This window comes from Pantherophis guttatus, chromosome 3 (assembly GCF_059756535.1).
Source record: "Pantherophis guttatus breed Tessera chromosome 3, ASM5975653v1, whole genome shotgun sequence".
Taxonomy (NCBI): Eukaryota; Metazoa; Chordata; class Lepidosauria; order Squamata; family Colubridae; genus Pantherophis; species Pantherophis guttatus.
Window position 1 is genome coordinate 212,998,754 of NC_142065.1, and position 19,028 is coordinate 213,017,781.

Below are 19,028 nucleotides of genomic sequence, written 5' to 3' on the forward strand. Positions count from 1 at the left end.
GACCCTGTTATTCCAGCAAGCCGCTCTGATGGGATAAAGGATTTTAAATTGGGTTTTAAAGGCGGTTTTAAAAATTGGTTTTAAAATGAGAGTTTTAAATTGGCCTATGATTTAATTATTTAATTTGCTTTTAAATTCTATTTTGTAAAGTGTTTTTATCAAGGCTGTTCACTGCCCTGAGTCCTTCGGGACAAGGGCGGTATATAAATAAAATAAATTAAATAAATAAATAAATGCTGCGGCAGTCATAAGTGCGAGGACTGGCCATTACGTGGCATCTGTCAGGTGCAAAGAATCAGGATCATATGTTAAGTTGCAGTTTAGCATGTATTGCTTAAGCCTTTGAAAGGGAATTCCAAAGAGTTGACTTGGGTCATTTGTGGCAACGTAATGATTCTAAACTGATAACCTGCTTAACTCCGCCCACACCCAGCTCTGCCTGCTCCTAGCCTACAGCATCGTAACGTCAAACGGCCTCTAAACAGGGGTTCTTCAGGGGTACATATATATAAAGAGAAAGATAATCCTCCTTAAAAAAAAACCCTGTATTTTGCCTCCTTACAAACAGTGCGCTCTAAGAACATTCGGCACTGCTATGGCTTCTGCTGTGGCTTACGCCACCTAGCTAGGTCTGGCATCTTCCGCAGCCCTCTGAAACTCGCCAGCTCCACTCCCCTGTGCAACAAAAGTACACAATTGTCATGTGTGGGAGCATTCATATGAGTTTGTGCACAGCTATTCTCGTGCCTTCCGAGAACATACAGGCCACCCTTCCACCTCTCCTGATGGAGTACTCTCCTCCTGCAAAGAGAATTTCATTACCTTGACTGTCTAACCTGGACACGCTCAACAGATTAGGATCTAATGCAGGTACATATAGGAATTGGACAATGTTTCTCCTATCTCAGGTCCATAAACATTAAGGCTTCACTCCGGTCCTCTGTTCAAGCGAGAAGAGCGATTTATCCTGACAGCTGACTAGAAAAGGAGCTGTCAGAGGGAGAATCGGCTGTTCCCGTCACCTGAGCTGTCACGGATAGCCCAACTATTAGAACGAAACCGAAAGTTAGCTAAATGTTATTTCTGTCTCGCTTCCAGTCTTCCAATGCCATATTTATCCTACATGTCACCTAAGACACCAGCTGTGAGGCAGCTGTGTAAGAAGGGGCTTTTTAGGGGAATAACAGCGTTATAAATTGATTGGTACATTCCAGGTCAGGTGAGGCAGTAAAGGAGCTGTCATGCTAAAATTGGTAATGTTATTACGACCGGGGCGAGGCAACTATCTCGCCCTGGAAAACAGTTTGTAAGGTCCCAGAAGTTTCCCCGAGCCACTGAGATGCCACAGGGAGTGAGACTCGAGACGAGGCTTCCCAAAACGATCAGCTTTTTAATGGATGGCCAAAGTCAAAAGGCTGAGGTGACAAAACTATATCCAAAACATACAAACAAAATGCAGGTCAGGAATAGCCACACCCCTGCGAGAGTGGCTCAGAGCAGTGGTGAAATCTGAAGCGGCTTACTACCGGTTCGCTGGCCGCGCATGTACACCATGCGCCAAAGGAGTGCTGCATGCGTGCATGTGCAGTGCACACCAAACACGATCTGCATGCGCGCACACGCAGTGCGCCCCAAAAGGAGGCTTGGCAAGGTAAGTAGAACAGCACGTGGGGGGGATCAGCCATGGCGCGCCTGGGAACCTCTTAAAAACCCTTTCAAAACCAGTTTTTTACTACCGGCTCGGGAGAATAGGTAGTAAAAAATGCTTTAAAAAAGTAAAAAAAAGGCTGCGACGATCCCAGATGTGCCGCGCCATCTATTTTTTATTTTATTTTTTTAAAAAAGGTTAAACTACAAAACTCCTCCCTCCAGAATAAAAAATAAACATAAACGAAGCAAAACACAAAACAAAATTTCCAAATGTTAATCTTAAAAACCGCAAAAGTCTCTGTATTCCAGAAGAAACTAACATTAAATCTCATTTAAGAAAGGGGATCTTTAAAAAAAAACTCACACTGGTCCAGAGTAGAGAATAAACAGAAATAGCCGAATGGTAGCTTCTGGTTCAAATAGTGGTTTTGCTTCCATTTTTTTATTGTATTGAAGAAACAAAAGTTAAAATAGAAAACTGCCCCCCAATAAACAAACAAAGAAAAAAACCACAAAACAAAATGTTAAAGAGTCTTAAAAAGAGCAAGAAAATCTATTCCAGAAGATTACATGGAGGTTAATAAACCTCTGTTTTCAAGAGTCGAATGAATGAATCAATAAATAAGTCATACTTTCCAGGTAAGTAAAGATGCTTGCAATGTCAAATATTCCCTCTCCCCGGGGGTGGAAAGGTTTGCAGTGTGTTTGTGTGTAAGGGGGAGCGTGCATGTGGATATGTACACTTGGAGCCAGGGGTGGGCTGCTGGGGGTTCGCAGGGGTTCGGCAGAACCTCTAGCTAAGATTCTGTGCACTTTGGAGAAGCCCCAAATCCTACTCCTGGCTGGCCCCGCCCACCCCTCCCCAGGGTGCCCACACGGCCCATTTAGGAGGCAGGTAAGTGCAGGGTGCACGCGGAGGCTCAGGGAGGGCGAAACATGGGCCTGCTGGAAGTTCGGGAAGGCCGGAAACGGACCTGTTTCCACCCAATTCCACCTTCAAGAGGGCCTCCAGAGCCTGGTTAGCAGGGGTGAAATGCTCCTGGTTCGGACCGGTTTGGCCAATCCGGGAGCAATGACAGCCGGTGGTTCGGAGAACCGGTAGCAATGGCAGCTAGAGGCTCCGCCCACCCACCCGATTGTCGTTACTTCCTAGTTTTACTTCCAGAGAACCGGTAGTAAAAAAAGGCTTAAAAAGTAAAACAAAAAAATAAAATTCCGATGATCAGCTGAGCGACGTGATCATCAGGACTTTTTTTTTTTTTTTTACTTTTTAAGCCTTTTTTTACTACCGGTTCCGGAGAAGCAAAGCGCTTGGCTGCTCCCCCTTTTCCCTCACCCCAAGCTTCCTGCTGCTCACCAGTACCGCTGTGCGCACAGCGTGTGTGTCTCTTTGCTCCTGGTCTTTCCCAGCAGCCGTGCCTGACGTCCCGTCCCCGGCTGGCTGAACTGGAGTTTGGGAATTCACCCCTTCTGGCCTTGCCTGGGCCCGGCTGGCCAAAGCTGCCCCCAGATTGTGCTCCTTGGGTGGTGGGTCCACTCGGGGGAGCTGCCTTGGGGGTCACGCGGCGTGACAGCCGATTTCCAGTGCTTTGGAAGGCCCCGGAGTAGATCCGGGTACTGCCATTCGGAGCCTGCGGGGGGCAACCACCGCCTCACCTGTTGTGCCTTGGGGGTCTCTGGGGCGGCCAGAACAGCCGAGATGCACGCTCCCCTTCTCAGGGCAGTGGGGGCAAGGCGAGGCACCTTGAAGACGAGCAGCTGGGGTTCGGACATGTGATCATAGGAATGGTGCAATGGTCAGAACTGTGAGAAATGGTCATAATTGTGGTTGTAGGTCGACCTGTGTTTTGTAAATCAAGCCTGACCCAATCTCTAGTGACCTTGGGAAAGTCTTGGTGAAACTGGCCAGTAGTCCACCCTACAGGACCATTGGGGTGGAATAGAATAGAATAGAATAGAATAGAATAGAATAGAATAGAATAGAATAGAATAGAATAGGAGTTGGAAGGGACATTGGAGGTCTTCTAGTCCAGCCCCCTGCTCAGATAGGAGACTACATCCCGTTACAGACAAATGGTTTTCCAATCTCTTCTTGAAAACCTCCAATGATGGAGAAGGAAGGAAGGAAGGAAGGAAGGAAGGAAGGAAGGAAGGAAGGAAGGAAGGAAGGAAGGAAGGAAGGATTCCATGTTGGTTGAGGTTGGAAGATCTCAAGAGATGGACTTTCTCCATTCCCCTTCTGGACGTTGCCTTCAACAGCTTCCTTACAGCATTTTGGATTTTGATCCTGCTACTTGGAGTAGCATTGCCAGGAACGGGGGTAGCATTGCTGGGGAGGGGGGCAGCACTGCTGGGGAGGGGGACAGCACTGCTGAGGTGGGGGCTGGCAGTGCAGACGTCAGGGCCAGCACTGCTGATTCTTTGAGGACATCCTGGTGGACTTCAAGGAACCTGGGAAAGAGATGAAAAAGAAGAATCATCTATTGAACTTAATAGAAAATGAAGAGTAAATGGAAAAGGGGGATGGGAGGGGGGAGGAAAGAAGATTATAAGGATAAATGTACAATTTTGATAATAATAGTGACAGATTGAATAAAATTGAAAAGAAGTTGAAAAGAAAGTCTGTGAAAGAAAAGGTTTCTGGGTTCGAGTGGCCCGTGGCCCGATACGCACACAAATGCACTAGCATGGAAATTGACTGAGAAGTCTTGAGAAACTACTTTTAATAAAAACACATAAAAACAAAACCTACAAGAAGTCATCAACAGCCTACAAGATTCTCCTCTCAGCAAAGTCCATTAGCTCTAATCTTCTTCCCAAACGTGGGAGGCTCTCTGTGTTCTTTGTCTGTCTTCTCAGGAGCAAGGTAGTGACTCAGCTCATTGTAGTGACTTCAGCTCTGGAGGTCTGCGTGAGAGAGCTTGACTTCAGCTGCTCTGATCTGGTTGCAGTCCTGCAGCTACTTATATACTCATCCCAGACAGTTGGAAAGTGCGGGAAACTCAGAGCCAGGGAGCTGTGCTCTGATTGGTTCATTCAAACAGTTCAACCAACCAATCAATTAATTGCAGTAAACATGCTGAGAGGTTTTTCCTCTCACAGTCCCCTTCTCTGCAATAACTGATTACAGAAATACATGTGCATACAAGTCATGAACATATACATCACAGTAGCACAAAATACAATCTTACATGGTCATAGATATCTTACCCAAGAGATATTGGTGTTGATCCCTAGGTAATGGCTTCGTGAGCAAGTCTGCTATTTGTTCCTTTGTCTCGCAGAAAACTGTCCTAACAAAACCTATTCTGGTCTATGGTGGAACAGGTAACAAATAAAAATAAAATAATAAATACAGTAAACACGAGTCCAGCTAGATAGTCACTGAAGGGCCCTCTTTGTTCTTAATACTGTAAGAGAGAAATTACTTGCAATTATATTCAGAACACAGGCAGGGACATTCCTTTCCAGTAGGATGCTTACTTCAAGGCCTCTCAGTTGTCACAGATAAGAACAGTCTACGTGATTTACACCTTGAAGGTCAGAGTAACAGAGATGTCCACTTTGTTGTTTCAACAAGAGATAATTTGAAAAATATGCTTCAGTAACTTTTTAGAAGAATTATTATAACTGTTCTGCAAACTCTGTAATTAGGAAATGTCAATTAAAAATGATAAATGTATATGACCATATGAATTGCTGAGTTAACAGAATCCTTTATCTAGAAGGGTATAAAACCATTGTACCTAATTTCTGTCTTTGTTCAACGCTTCATGTACAGAGCCTTGAACCTATTGCGCAATATATAAAATCTGTCTCTGATTAATCTAAAAGTTGTGTTTGTCTTATTAAATCCACAACAGGTCAATTGCCTATCATGCTTATACTTGATGTCAATGTGACGAGACCTCTATCCCACTGCATCAGCCTGCGATATATTGGCAGCAGCCATATTATCCTCATAAATGTCAATAGGATACACTGGTTCTTCCCACAAGTTTATTAGAAGATCGTCAAACCATACCAGTTTGTTTGATGCTTTTGATAAACACACATATTCTGCCTCGGCAGTGGAAGTTGTAATTAACTTCTGTTTACCTGAGTACCAATGGATGGGACTCCCATTCAGGAACATAACATAACCTGAGGTACTCTTCCTGGACTTAATGTCCCCCTGCCCAATCAGCATCTGCATAACAGCATAAACTTGGTTTATCTGATATATCTGGCTCCAATAGAAGTGAATGTTTAACAGTGTTCTTTAAATACCTTAAAACTCTTTCGATTCCACTCCAATGGTATTGAGTGGGATTCTCAGAATGCCTGGACAGAACATTTACACTCAGACTAATATCTGGCCTAGTCCAGCTTGCAATATACAGCAATGATCCTATCACTGACTTATATAGTACCTTCTGCTCAAAAGGTTCACTTTCAGCATACATATTCTTGAGGAAATCTGTCTGCATGGGTGTGTCACAAGGTTTGGCCTCTATCATGTTGCATCTTTCTACCAATTCTATAATCTTGTCCTGTTGGGAGAGTTCATACCCCGTCTCCGTTTTTATGAATTGGACTCCTAGAAATTTATCGATCGGACCCAGAGGCTTTAGGGCAAAATTCTTACTTAACTCCTTGGAAAACATCTTACATCTATCCTCAGACTTGCAGACATACAAAATATCATCCACGTAAACCAGAACTGTTTCTTTAATACCCTGGTGGTTTTTAATGAACACACATTTGTCGGCTGATGAGATTGTAAAACCCATCTGTTTTAAACTACTGGTAAGGCATGATGCAATCCAGATGGCAATCCAGTCTCTTCTTGAAGCTTCCAGTGATGAAGTTCTCACAACTTCTGAAGACAAGCTGTTCCATTGGCTGTGTCAGGTTAATGATTTAAGAACTGACCAGCTGCTACGATGATGTACTGCTAGGAATGAGTCAGCAAGGTTTTTGGGCTGATATCACTTTAAAAGCCTGTAATAAGAAGAGGCCCTGTTGGGGCATATCTCTCTCTCCATGTGTGCTTCCATGCTGTAATTTAATAGTCTCAATAGTCACACTGTGTGCACTCTGACAGGTTGATTGTTCTCACTGTCAGAAAATTTCTCCTTATTTCCAGGTTGACTATCTCCTTGATCAGTTTCCACCCATTATTCTTTGTCTGGCCTTCGGGGGCTTTGGAAAATAGGTTGAGCCCCTCCTCTCTGTGAGAACCCCTCGAGTATTGGCACACTGCTATCATGTCACCTCTGGTCCTTCTCTTCACTAGACTAGCCATGCCCAGTTCCTGTAACCAATTTTCATATCTTTTAGTCTCCAGTCCCCTAACCCTCTTTGTTGCTCTTCCCTGCACTTTTTCTAGAGTCTCAACATCTTTTTTATTAGTTTGGTGTCCAAAACTGGATGCAGTACTCTAGATGTGGTCTTACTAGGGGTTTACTGAGTGGTATTACTATTTCGCATGATTGTGATTGAATCCCTCTGTTAATGCAATTTAGGATTGCATTGGTTTTTTTGGCTTCCACAGCACTGTTGGCTCATATTTAATTGATTGTCCACTTAGGACTTCAAGATCCTTCTTACAGTTACTGCTATTAAGCCTTGTTTCTCCCAATCTATATGTGTACTTTTGGTTATTTTTGCCTAAGTGTAAGACTTTACTTTTCTCTATATTGAATTTCATTTTTTTTGTTAGGGCCCATTGTTCAAGTTTGTCAGGATCCATCTTGATCTTGAGCCTATCATCTAGGGTATTAGCTATTCCTGCCAGCTTAGTATCATCTGCAAATCTGATAAGTTCCCCTTCTCTTCCCTAATCTAAATCATTTATGAAGATATTGAAGAGTACTTGGCTTAAGACGGAACCTTCTAGTACCCCACTGCTCACTTCCCTCCATGTAGATGTAGAACCATTAAGGACTACTCGTTGATTTGTCTGGCTGACAAATTTGTCAGCCAATTACAAATCCATCTGGTGGTGATGCTGTCTATCCCACTTTTTTTTTAGCTTACCAAGAAGTAAGTTGTGATCTACTTTGTCGAATGCCTTGCTGAAGTCTAACTAAACTATGTCCACAGCATTTTGCTAGTCTACTAATTTAGTCACCTTGTCAAAGAATGAAATAAGACTGGTTTGGCATGATTTGTTTTAATCAACGCGTGCTGATTAACTAAAGAAAGCTGGTTGCAAAAGTCAGTTGCAATAGTCAGATTTGCAACATTTTGTTTGGTATGGTGTATTCGGGCAAACTCGAGCACATCCTGCTTTTGGAAATACTGGGAAGGAAACAGAAAACAAAACAATTATTAACAGTAACAAAGAATTGATCGATAGTTGTTTTTGAACAAAATGCTAAACCCACATTGAACACAGTTTGAGAAGATTTATACCCAAATAAGTTTTATTCTTTATAACATTTCCATCTTTTCTTAAACATTAACAATGGGATCTATGGCAATTCCTCGTGGCCATCTCGCCTGGCCATCTCGCTTTGGCCAACTCGCCACAGGACCACTCACTGCAGGACAAGAGTTACATTAATATCAAAGAAATGGTGGTATAAAATCATTATAGAAAAAGATGCAAAGGGATGGACAGAATGAAATGTGAGTGGCAAATATATTCTTACTTTTTCGTAAGTTATATGTGTGTTTTTCTTTTAGCTAGGTTTTTCCTAAGTAGCCAAGATTTTTCTACAGCCATAGCTCAGTGGAGTTGGCTGCCTGCTGGCTGCCAGAAAGAAAAAAGCCCAGAATTGAGTGGATGTGACTCCACTGAGCTAGGGCTGTAGAAAAATCTTGGCTATGTAGGAAAAACCTGGCTAAAAGAAACACACACACACACACACACACACACACATTAAGAATTGTCCTAAAGATGCGAGTTCCAGGTGTAGTTATAGAAGAAGTGATAGACATCACGATCACGTTTTGACAAAGTCTCATTCGTCATCCTCAGGCTCGTTTTTTCGGCTTCGTGCTTCTAGGAGCAATGTGTGTGATCGCAGCTCGTGTGATTGCTCCTAGAAGCACAAAGCCGAAAACACCAGCCTGAAGATGACGAATGAGACTTTGTCGAAACGTTGCCAAGACATCTCCAATTTTACGCGGGAGAAAACCCGAATAACCAAAGACCTACATACAAACACCCGCGAAAACCTCCGAAAACATATACATATATATAATAATTAAATAGAACTGTTAAATTGTCCTGCAGCGAGTTTATCCATGGCGGGTTGACCATGGTGAGTTTGCCACAGTAAATTGATGGTGGCAAGGTGCCCCATTCCATCCACAATGGGCTGAGAATCAGTGTCGTACTAGATAATTGACAGTCAAGCTGAAACTAAAGTAATCAAGTAAAAATAGGTGATCTCCGATTCTCAGTTGTATTTGGGAGCTCTAGTTTCTATTCAAGAAGAAAAACTGTGAGAAAGAACAGGAACTTTTCTTACGGTCTTTTGGTCTCTCAGTATAACAGAACTTTTGTTCTTTCGTACATTTTATCTTGTAATCACAAAGAAATCTCCGACACTCAAAACATTTCAGGCTCTTAACTGCATGGAAGAAATAAAACAGAGCAATCTTACTTTGATATTTATTTCTTAGATCTCGTCTTACTATGCATTGGATAATAGATTATTGAAGAATAATAGCAAGCATTTCACTAGAAAGACAATTAAACAGTCTGCAAACAGGGACCCTCTAAGTTGCAGTCCCATCTTAGCCCAGAAAGTCATTCTGGTGCCTCTGGGCCAGTCAATCTTTCTTAACCCAACCCACTTCACTGGGTCATTGCTTGAGGAAGAAGGAATATGAGGTGTGTTCCCCACCTGGGTTTATTACTGAAATAAGGAATTAAGATTTAAAAGAACATCTTTTCTTGAAGAGGCCGTAAAATGTCAGCAGATAAGAACTTGACGTTGGTCTCTGTTTGGAAGCTAAGCAGGGTTGGGGCTGGTTAATTCTTGGATGGGTGACTCCCAAGGCTGCAGGCTAGACTGAGGAGTCTCAGAAATGACAGCAATGGCCATTAATCTAAGGTTGCTGTCAAGGAAAATCCATGCTTGACTTGAAAGGGGTTTCTCTGATCCCCTTTGATTGTACCACTGAAAATGCGGAATGTCTTCAAAGCCAGAGGGAGGCAGATGGAGGACAAAGAAAAGGAAAAAAATTTCCTCCCACTCCCAAGAGTCATGCATGCCAGAATTCACTACGCAGAGGAACCTCTACTTTCAGAGGCAGTCTACCCCAGAATAATAGCTGTCCCAGCTATGAGTTTCTCTTCAAATTGGGAACTCCTCTTCCCTCCTAAAGGCTCCCATGGACCTCTTTAGGCAGAGCAGAAGAGTGAAAAAGTCCCACCACCAGAATGGAACACAACGGCTTCAGATACCAAAGTTCCCTCAGTCTGTCTTTGATCATCACCTGAAATCAAAGGTTCAGGAGCCTACCTGGGTCCTTGCAGATGAAAGCCACCAACAACAACGCAAATAGCAAAGCTTTCATCTTGCAATCTTCTCTCCAGCCTCCAAAGTGCCGTCCAGGATGGGAGAAGGCAGTTATATATACCTCTACCCCGCCTTCTGGGGGCTGGAGATCCAGGTTCAAGAGTCAGTATAGGCATTTGGGGGAGTGTAAAGCTTTCTCAAATTCATTGGATAAACTGAGGTTCGTGGCCAAGATGTTAGGCAGATAGCAAGCAAGAGAACACTTTGCTTCAACGGTTGGGTTCTGGATGTCCTTTATACGCTTGCGGTGTCCCTGCAGAGGTTTATTTCTTTATTTAGGGAATTTATATTGCCGCCTATTCACCCATGGCGACTCAAGGCAGCTTACAGAATGTAAAACCACATTTAACACAATAAAAACTAACAAAAAGAATCAAATAAATGTACGATATAACAAAATCATCCATCACCTCCCACCCACCCCCCTTCTTGGTGACAGCAGATCACACGAGCCATTGAATGTGGCTCCATCCCACTCTGGGTTCCCCAGGCCCGTAGGCAGAACCAGGTCTTCAGCGGCTTCTGGAAGAGTATCAGAGTGGGGGCCGTTCTAATCTCTGGGGGAATAACGTTCCAGAGAGAGGGAGCCACCACGGAGGAGGCCCTACTTCTGGGTCCCACCAGGTGTATCTTCCTTGGAAATGGGACCCGCAACATTCCCTGCGTCCCCGCACTGACGGGTCAGGTAGATTTGACCGGCAAGAGACGGTCCCTCAGATCACCTGGTCCCAAGCCTTGAAGGGCTTTAAAGGTGACAACCAGCATCTTGAATTGCACCTGGAAGCAAATTGGCAACCAATGCAGCTCCTGCCAGAGTGGAGATACATGTGCGCACCGGGATCTGCAGAAAACCATGTGGGCCATTGCATTTTACACCAACTGGAGCTTCTGGATGCTCTTCAAGGGCAGCTCCATGTAGAGCGCATTGCAATAGACAAGATGGGAAATGACAAGGGCATGAGTGACTGTGAGTAGGGAATGTTATATCCTAAACCAATCAGACTGGAATGATTCACTTTAGTAGAAAAAGATGCATCTGAATCAATCAATCAAAAAGAGCCTGGTTGCGCAGCAGACTAATAGCCTGTTATTATCACCCAGCTGCCTGCAATTACTGCAGGTTCGAATCTCGCCAGGCTCAAGGCTGACTCAGCCTTCCATCCTTTCTAAGGTAGGTAAATTGAGGACCCAGTTTGTGGGGGCAATAAGCTGACTTTGTATAAATATACAAAAGGATGAAGGCTATTGCTTAACGCATTGTAAGCCGCCCTGAGTCTCCAGAGAAGGGCGGCATAAAAATCAAATTAAAAAAAAAAAATCCAATATTTGGCTGCTGTTCCAAAGTGGCTCTTGCTTTTTCCAGCTCTTTTCAAGCAAGACTGACAGCTGTTTCTAATTTTTCAGCAGTTTCATATGTCAACTATTCTCTGGACCAGGTGAGCATTGCCCATGAAGTAATTTCACATCTGCACTTTAATTTAATTTAATTTTAATTTTTAATTTTTATTGCATTTTTATACTGCCCTTCTCCTGAAGGACTCAGGGCGGTGTACAGCCATAATAAAACAGTAGCAACACAAAAATTAAAAACCAATTAAAATAATTCAATCATTTGGCCATAATTAAAACCCCAAAACTAAAACCCATTTAAAAACCCATTTAAAATCATTGTTCTGTCAGACCGGCTTGATGAAATAGTAGGGCCTTCAGAGAACGACGGAAGGCGCGGAGGTCAGGGATCCTTCGTATATCCGGGGGCAGTTCGTTCCATAGGGCAGGGGCTCCCACAGAGAAGACTCTCCCCCTGGGGGTCACCAGTCGACATTGTTTGGCCGACGGCACCCTGAGGAGGCCCTCTCTGTGAGACTGTATCGGTCGGTGGGAGGCAATCGGTGGCAGAAGGCGGTCCTGCAGATATCCAGGTCCTAAGGCATGGAGCGCTTTGAAGGTGGTGACCAATACCTTGAAACGCACCTGGAAGACCACTGGGAGCCAGTGTAGCTCACGCAAGAGAGGTGTTACATGGGAGCGACGTGTCACCCCCATAATCACTCGCGCGGCCGCATTCTGGACCAGTTGGAGCCTCCGGGTGCTCCTCAAGGGGAGCCCCACGTAGAGAGCATTACAGTAGTCCAGATGGGAAGTGAGGAGGGCATGAGTGACCGTGCACAAGGCATCCTGATCCAGAAAGGGATGCAACTAGGAAATCAGGCGAACCTGATAAAAAGCCCCCCTGGCCACGGCTGTCATATGATCGTCTAAAGACAGCCATGTGTCCAGGAGGATGCCCAAGTTGCGAGCCCTCTCTGAGGGGGGCAAGATCTCATCCCCAATAGCCAGCAATGGAAGCAGCTGGCTATACCGGGGCGCCGGAAACCACAGCCACTTGGTCTTGGAGGGGTTGAATTTGAGCCTGTTTCTCCCCATCCAGATCCGCACGGCCTCCAGGCATTGGGACATCACGTCAAGGGCATCATTGGGGTGGTCCAATGAGGAGACTTTTGTTTTGTCCTCATACCACGCACACACCCAACCAGCCAGCCGAGGGTTAAATAAACTCTTCAAACACTCAACGTCAATGATAAGGAACTTGGCAGCAACTCCGTGGCTGCCTGCCAAGAGCTTTTACTCTGATAACACAGACAAAAATACACACAGTTTGAATAGTTCAGTTTGTAATTAAATCCACAGCAAATAGGCGTTGTGTCCAAAGGTGCAAAGTGACTCGCCAGAGATTAGCTTTGTCTATCACAGAGTCCGAATGGCCACCACACTCCCTTTTATAGGCTGTGGGGTGTGGTCCAGTGACTCAGCTTAATCTCTGGCACGCCTCCTTTTCTGCTGCGCACGCTTGTCTCTCCGATGCTGGCGTGGGTCCAACCACAATGTTTCTTCGTCACTATCCGATGGCTCGGAAACACCTGGCTCCTGGCCAATCTCTTCTCCTTCGGGAGACACCTGAGGCATTGCCAGAGAGGAGGGTCCTGGAGAGGGAGGCCTGGCCGTCTCCTCTCCTTCATGTTCGGAGCCTTCTTCCTCCGATAAGAGGATGGAGCCACAACAACTTTCCCAGGATGCAACAAGAGCAGATTTTAGATTTGCAGAGATTAGATTGGCTTTGTGTTTTTTATTTTTATTTTTATACAAAGCCCAAACTCCACCAATTGAGAACCAACTGAGAACCTGCTGTCAAGCTTCCAAGTAATAAGTCCCCAGAATGAATAATCCAAGGCTGTCATATTCAATCAAAGTCCGTTTATTAGGAACATATCAAATTGGCAAGGTCTTGGTGTAATTCTGGCTCTGACTGTTAGATATTGAATAGACGGGCACAGGAACCAATTAGGAGCCCATAGCTAGAGCGGGAAAATCAAGCGCGCGTCAGTGGCTGAAGCCGCAGACAGCTCCCATTTAAAAAGAGCTGCCGTGGCTCGCATCAGCATTGCTGTTACTGGAGCTGAATAAACCTGTTGACTTTGCCAGATGTGACCTTTGTCCTTTGTCTGAACCCACTATTCAACACTGGTGACAAAGGTGGGCTCTTCGGAAGGACAATAGGCACGAGGCTGAACAGACACTCCATGTGGCAATCGACGGCCATCGAACTCAACAACCGGCCAGCACAAGATGTCTTCGATAATTACACCCACACCATTCAACTCAGCGGGCGAAGACTAGGATTCCTACATGGAATGTTTCCACATGTTCCTGGAAGCCAACAACCTCTTGGGCCTTTCTGAACAAAGGAAAAGAGCACTATTCCTCACAAACTGCGGAGCCGCCATTTTTAAAATCGCAAAAGCCCAAGCCTCACCAGCGGAATTGAGAACCATGACCTGGCCGGCGCTACAAAGAATCCTCAGGGCACTCTGCACTTCCCAAGCATCATCCCTCAGGAGATGACACGAATTCTACTGGAGAGACCAACGGGAAGGAGAATCCATCAGCGAGTTTGTTGCAACCCTGCGTGAAATAGCCACCACCTGTGACTTCTCCAACCTGGACGAAGCGATGAGAGACCGATTCATATTGGGACTGCGAGACCTCACCCTACAAAGCCAATTGCTTGTGAAACCAAGAATAACGTTCCAAGAAGCCACGGAAGAAGTGACAGCGACCAAAGCATCACAAACATCCGCAGCCATTATGAAAAAAAATGAATAACCCACCACAAGCTAAGGAAGACACTACCGTCCACTATGAGGACGCTGAGACAGAATCAGAGGACGGAGACGAGGACGAAGTACATCATCTCCATTCGGAAGAGAAAGGGAGAACACAAGAAAAAGGGGAAAAAAAGACTTCTGGTGTGCTGGATGTGAGGGAAACCATCCCAGGACCGAGTGCAAATTCCAAGATGCCATCTGCCAGCGCTGCGACCGAAAAGGACACATCGCAAGAGCCTGCAGGGCTTCATAACCAGTTTCCCGCAGATCCAGACGATCCAGCCCTCCGCAACATTCCAAGAAGCCATGGAAGAAGCAACTTTTCTCTTTTCTACAATGTGGAAAACCTACAAGGGTATTGTATACATGCCTTATGTGGTTTTATGTATATAAAGAAGTTTTGAATCCTGCAGAATTTTCTGATCATGTGTGCGGCAACAAACTCAGACAACCTTCACTAGGTTCTGCATTAGATAAGAATACAGTGACATCACTTCTCTGTTCTTCCCAGTTGTTCCACTTGGTAGGCCAACAATTGCAATAAGGAAACATTTTCTTTTGTATATTTTTAATGTAGACCTGCCCGTTCTTCATTAGGCAAGGTCAACTGAAACGGAAATAATCTGTGTTTATTTACCTGCTAAAGTACAATGTGAAATATTTCCATTTAACCAATGAAGTTATGCCACCTTTCTGTTTTTCTCAACTATCACTGATGTACATCAGCAATAATGGCAGCAAGGAAAGGTAAAAGTAAAGGGCCTAGAGCAGTGATGGCTAACCTTTTTGCCATCGCGTGCCAGGAGCGGGGGGGGCGCATGCGTGCCCACACCCATAATTCTATGTGCCCTCTGGAGGCCTCTCTAGGAGTCTCTGGAGGCTGGGGACAGCAAAAAACATCACTTCCTGTCCAACTGGGAGTTGGAAAATGGGCCGTTTCAGGCCTCCGGAGGGCCTCTGAGGGGTGGGAGGCTGTTTTTGCCCTCCCCAGATGCATAGAGAGGATCTGGAGCCAGATGAGAAAGAAAAACGGGCCTTCCCACCCCCGCAGGCCCTCTGGAGGCAGGAAACAGCCTGTTTCCCTACTTCCCTACTTCTGGTGGGCCCAGAAGGCCCGAAAATCAGCTGGCCAGTGCGCGCATGCATGCCAGAGCTGAGCTCGCGTGCCCACTGATATGGCTACGCGTGCCATAGGTTCGCCATCACAGTCCTAGAGGCAACCCAAACCACTCTGAAACTAAACTAAACCAACTAAACAAGGGATATCAAACTCAAGGCCCAGATCTGGCCCAAGGGGTGCTTAGATCTTGGCCACAGGGCCGCCCTGGAAACAGTGAAGGACTGGCCCACAGAGCCTATGCCAGCAAAAATGGACCTTGGGAGGGCCACACATGGCCTTCCTGAGCTCTGTTTTTGCTGGCAGAGGCTTGCAAAAGATTTCAGTAAGGCATTCGACAAAATAGACCACAACCCACTTCTCGGCAAGGTAGAAAAATGTGTAATAGACAGCCTCACCACCTTATGAATTTGTAACTGGCTGACAAACCATACTCAATGAGTATGATAGCTGTGTTCCAGTATTTGAGGGACGGCCACAAAAAGAGTGTGTCAACTTATTTTCCTATTCATCCTGTTGTTAAGCGAGAGAGTTGTGAAGTGAATTTTATCCCGTTTTATGACCATTTTTGCCACAGTTGGTCAATGAATCACTGCAGTTGTTAAGTCAGTCACACAGTTTTTCAAAAAAAAAAACATTGACTTTTCTTGTAAGAAGGTTGCAAAAGGCGATCAGGTCACCTGGGCATACTGCAACTGTCTTAAATATGAGTCCGTTGCCAAGCATTTCAATTCTGATCACACTTACTACAACGGTCGTAAGTGTGAAAAGCAGTTGTAAGTCACTTTTTTCAGTAACACTTCAGTAATGAGTTTGTAACACTCATTAAATTAACAGTCATAAGTCGAGGACTACCTATACAAGATTCTTGATCAAGGTGAGTGAATTCTGCATTTAACGAGTGGAGAAAAATACACATCACTCCTAGGCTTAGTCGTACTGGGAGGTGCACCCAGAAAAAGGGCTAAAATTCTTCGTCAAAACTCTTGGGTTAGTTTTTGAGCAAGACTTGCTCATTAAATCAGTCAGGTTGTAGCACCAAAATAAGCCCAGGAGCTCTAACCTTTCAGAGTCAGGACAGAGATAGGAAAAAGCCAAGTGAAATGTGGGGACAGAGAAAGATTTAACAAACTTTGCATTCAACGAATAGGGCAATCACCACAACGAGGAAAACCTCGGTTGTTCTTACAGAAGCTACAATGACAATAAGATGCTTTTCTTCAACATTTGCAAACGTTGCCTTGAACCGATAGCTGGAGGTTCTCTTTTAAGCTCCATCAAGCTTGGAGGTACACCAAGTCTGGCAATTAAAGCATTTCCTCAAAGTCCTTTCATACAATTCTGTAACGAATCATGTTCGATATCCAGTCAGCCTGAAGAACCAAAATGCAGGTCAGGGAAAGGCAATTGGGGAGGATCAGAAGCTGACGTGGCTAGAGGCCAGGAGAAATGTGGATGTCAGGTGCCCTTCTGGGGTGCTGCTATTCTGATGGAGGACGAGGCTCTGGGGGGAGCATTATTTGCATGCTTTCACTTTTGCTGTAACCGCATGGGAATTGGAGAGGGGGATCATCTCAGAGACAGGATGGACTTTCTCCCAACCACTTCCCTCCTTTCTCCAAGATGACCTGTTACCTCATCTGTGCCTCAGAGTTCTCAAAAAAAACCCTGTGACTTTACATTGGCTGCCGGTGGATTGGTGAAGGGGGTGGTTGGGGCCGAGCGGGAAGAATAGATTGGAGATTTATATGAGACTGTTAGATTCCACTTGGATTTACTGCAACGGCTGTCCCTTAATCAAAGTTCTTTTGAAAACTGTTTGCAGTCAAGAGGGATGCTTTCATGAGGAGACTAGCTGGGGTAGGTCCTACAATGGGGAAGAGAAGGACTGAACTAATTTTGCACTGCATATTTTTCTGAGAGAGACTGCAATGACAATAAATATTCATGTGGTGGGAAGAGCAAAGATGAGGAGTACGGACTGCAATAAAACAAATCTACCCCAAACAACAATCTTGGGCAGTAAGAAAACAATAAGACTGCTAGAATAGGTGGTAACTGTCTCAATAGGAGTAACTGCAAGAGGGGTCTTGGAGTCCTACTGGACAATCACTCAGATATGAGCCAGCAGTGTGCTAGAGCAGCCAAAAAGACCAACACAGTTCTAGGATGCATAAACAGAGGGATAGAATCGAGATCACGTGAAGTGTTAATACTGCTTTATAAGGCCACACTTGGAATATTGCATTCAGTTTTGGTCACCATGATGTAAAAATGATGTTGAGACTCTAGAAAGAGTGCAGAGAAGAACAACAAAGATGATTAGGGGACTGGAGGCTAAAATATATGAAGAACGGTTGCTGGAACTGGGTATCTCTAGTTTAATGAAAAGAAGGACCAAGGGAGACATGATAGCAGTGTTCCAACATCTCAGAGGCTGCCACAAAGAAGAGGGAGTCAAGCTATTCTCCAAATCATGGCAAGAAGCAATGGGTGGAAACTAATCAAGGAGAGAAGCAACTTAGAACTGAGGAGAAATTTCCTGAGAAAAATTAATCAGTGGAACAACTTGCCTCCAGAAGTTGTGAATGGTCCGACACTGGAAATCTTTAAGAAGATGTTGGATAAACATTTTTCTGGTCTAGGGTTTCCTGCCTGGGCAGGGGGTTGGACTAGAAGACCTCCAAGGTCCCTTCCAACTCTGTTATTCTATTCTATTCTATTCTATTCTATTCTATTCTATTCTATTCTATTCTATTCTATTCTATTCTATTCTATTCTATTCTAAATGTTATAGAGCTTCCTGCTTGAGTGGGGCATTGGATTAGGTTCAACCCTATCTGTGGAACTTTCTCCTCTCACTTACTGTACATCATCCCATCGATTAGATCCCACCCCAGTATAAATTTAGGAGGTGATCAGAACCTGGGACTGGAATACATGGATAGGTGATTATGCTTAGGCCTGTCAGGGATAGGAAAGGATTGGAGCAGGTCTTCAACTTCCATGTTTTCCTCCAACCCACTGTGCTTCTAAAGGATACTTAGGTATTTATGGCCCATCTGGCAGACCTGCACCCATTAAAGAAGGAAGAGAACTTTGGGGGTTTGCATATTGTGCATCTAAGCTGCCTGATGTGAGAGCTGGAAAGCTGCCAGTTTAAAAATCTCCCTCTGAACTCAATCCTGTCCTCTGCTTTGGCCATGGGGAGGGATTGAGGTTCTCTGAAGACTATGTTTAGCACAGCTCCTGATAGAGGGATTCCCCTTCTATTTTAATCTCCTGGATTTCTTTAAGAAAAGACACACAATGCCATTCAGTGTTAGGGTGTTTTCCTGTCATTTGTCCCAGAAGGGCCATGCATGCTTCTCACTGTCCTGCCTGTCAAGTTTCGAGGTCGTCTGAAATAAATTGCATTTCAAACAAAGTCTTTGAAGAAAAAACTCCTATTTATTAAGCACGACATTCTAACCCGACTCCAATCAAAGCCAACACTGACTTCCAGCCCCAAAACCCTCCCTTTCCATTCCCCACTCCCCTGCACGCATTGGCCATCTTCCAAGTCATTCTACCCCT

General features: G+C 44.7%; 1 protein-coding gene and 1 long non-coding RNA gene across 2 annotated transcripts in view; both read right to left on the bottom strand.

Moving 5' to 3' along the window:
• Positions 1-19,028, bottom strand: part of LOC148114985 (uncharacterized) — a 451,234-nt gene that overhangs the window by 267,125 nt on the left and 165,081 nt on the right. The window lies entirely within an intron of this gene.
• On the bottom strand, positions 7,792-10,183 carry LOC132710145 (uncharacterized). The gene is made up of 3 exons (XR_009620881.2): positions 10,113-10,183; positions 9,114-9,215; positions 7,792-7,935 (listed from the first exon to the last, which is right to left on the bottom strand). It is a non-coding gene; the product is annotated as an uncharacterized LOC132710145 (long non-coding RNA).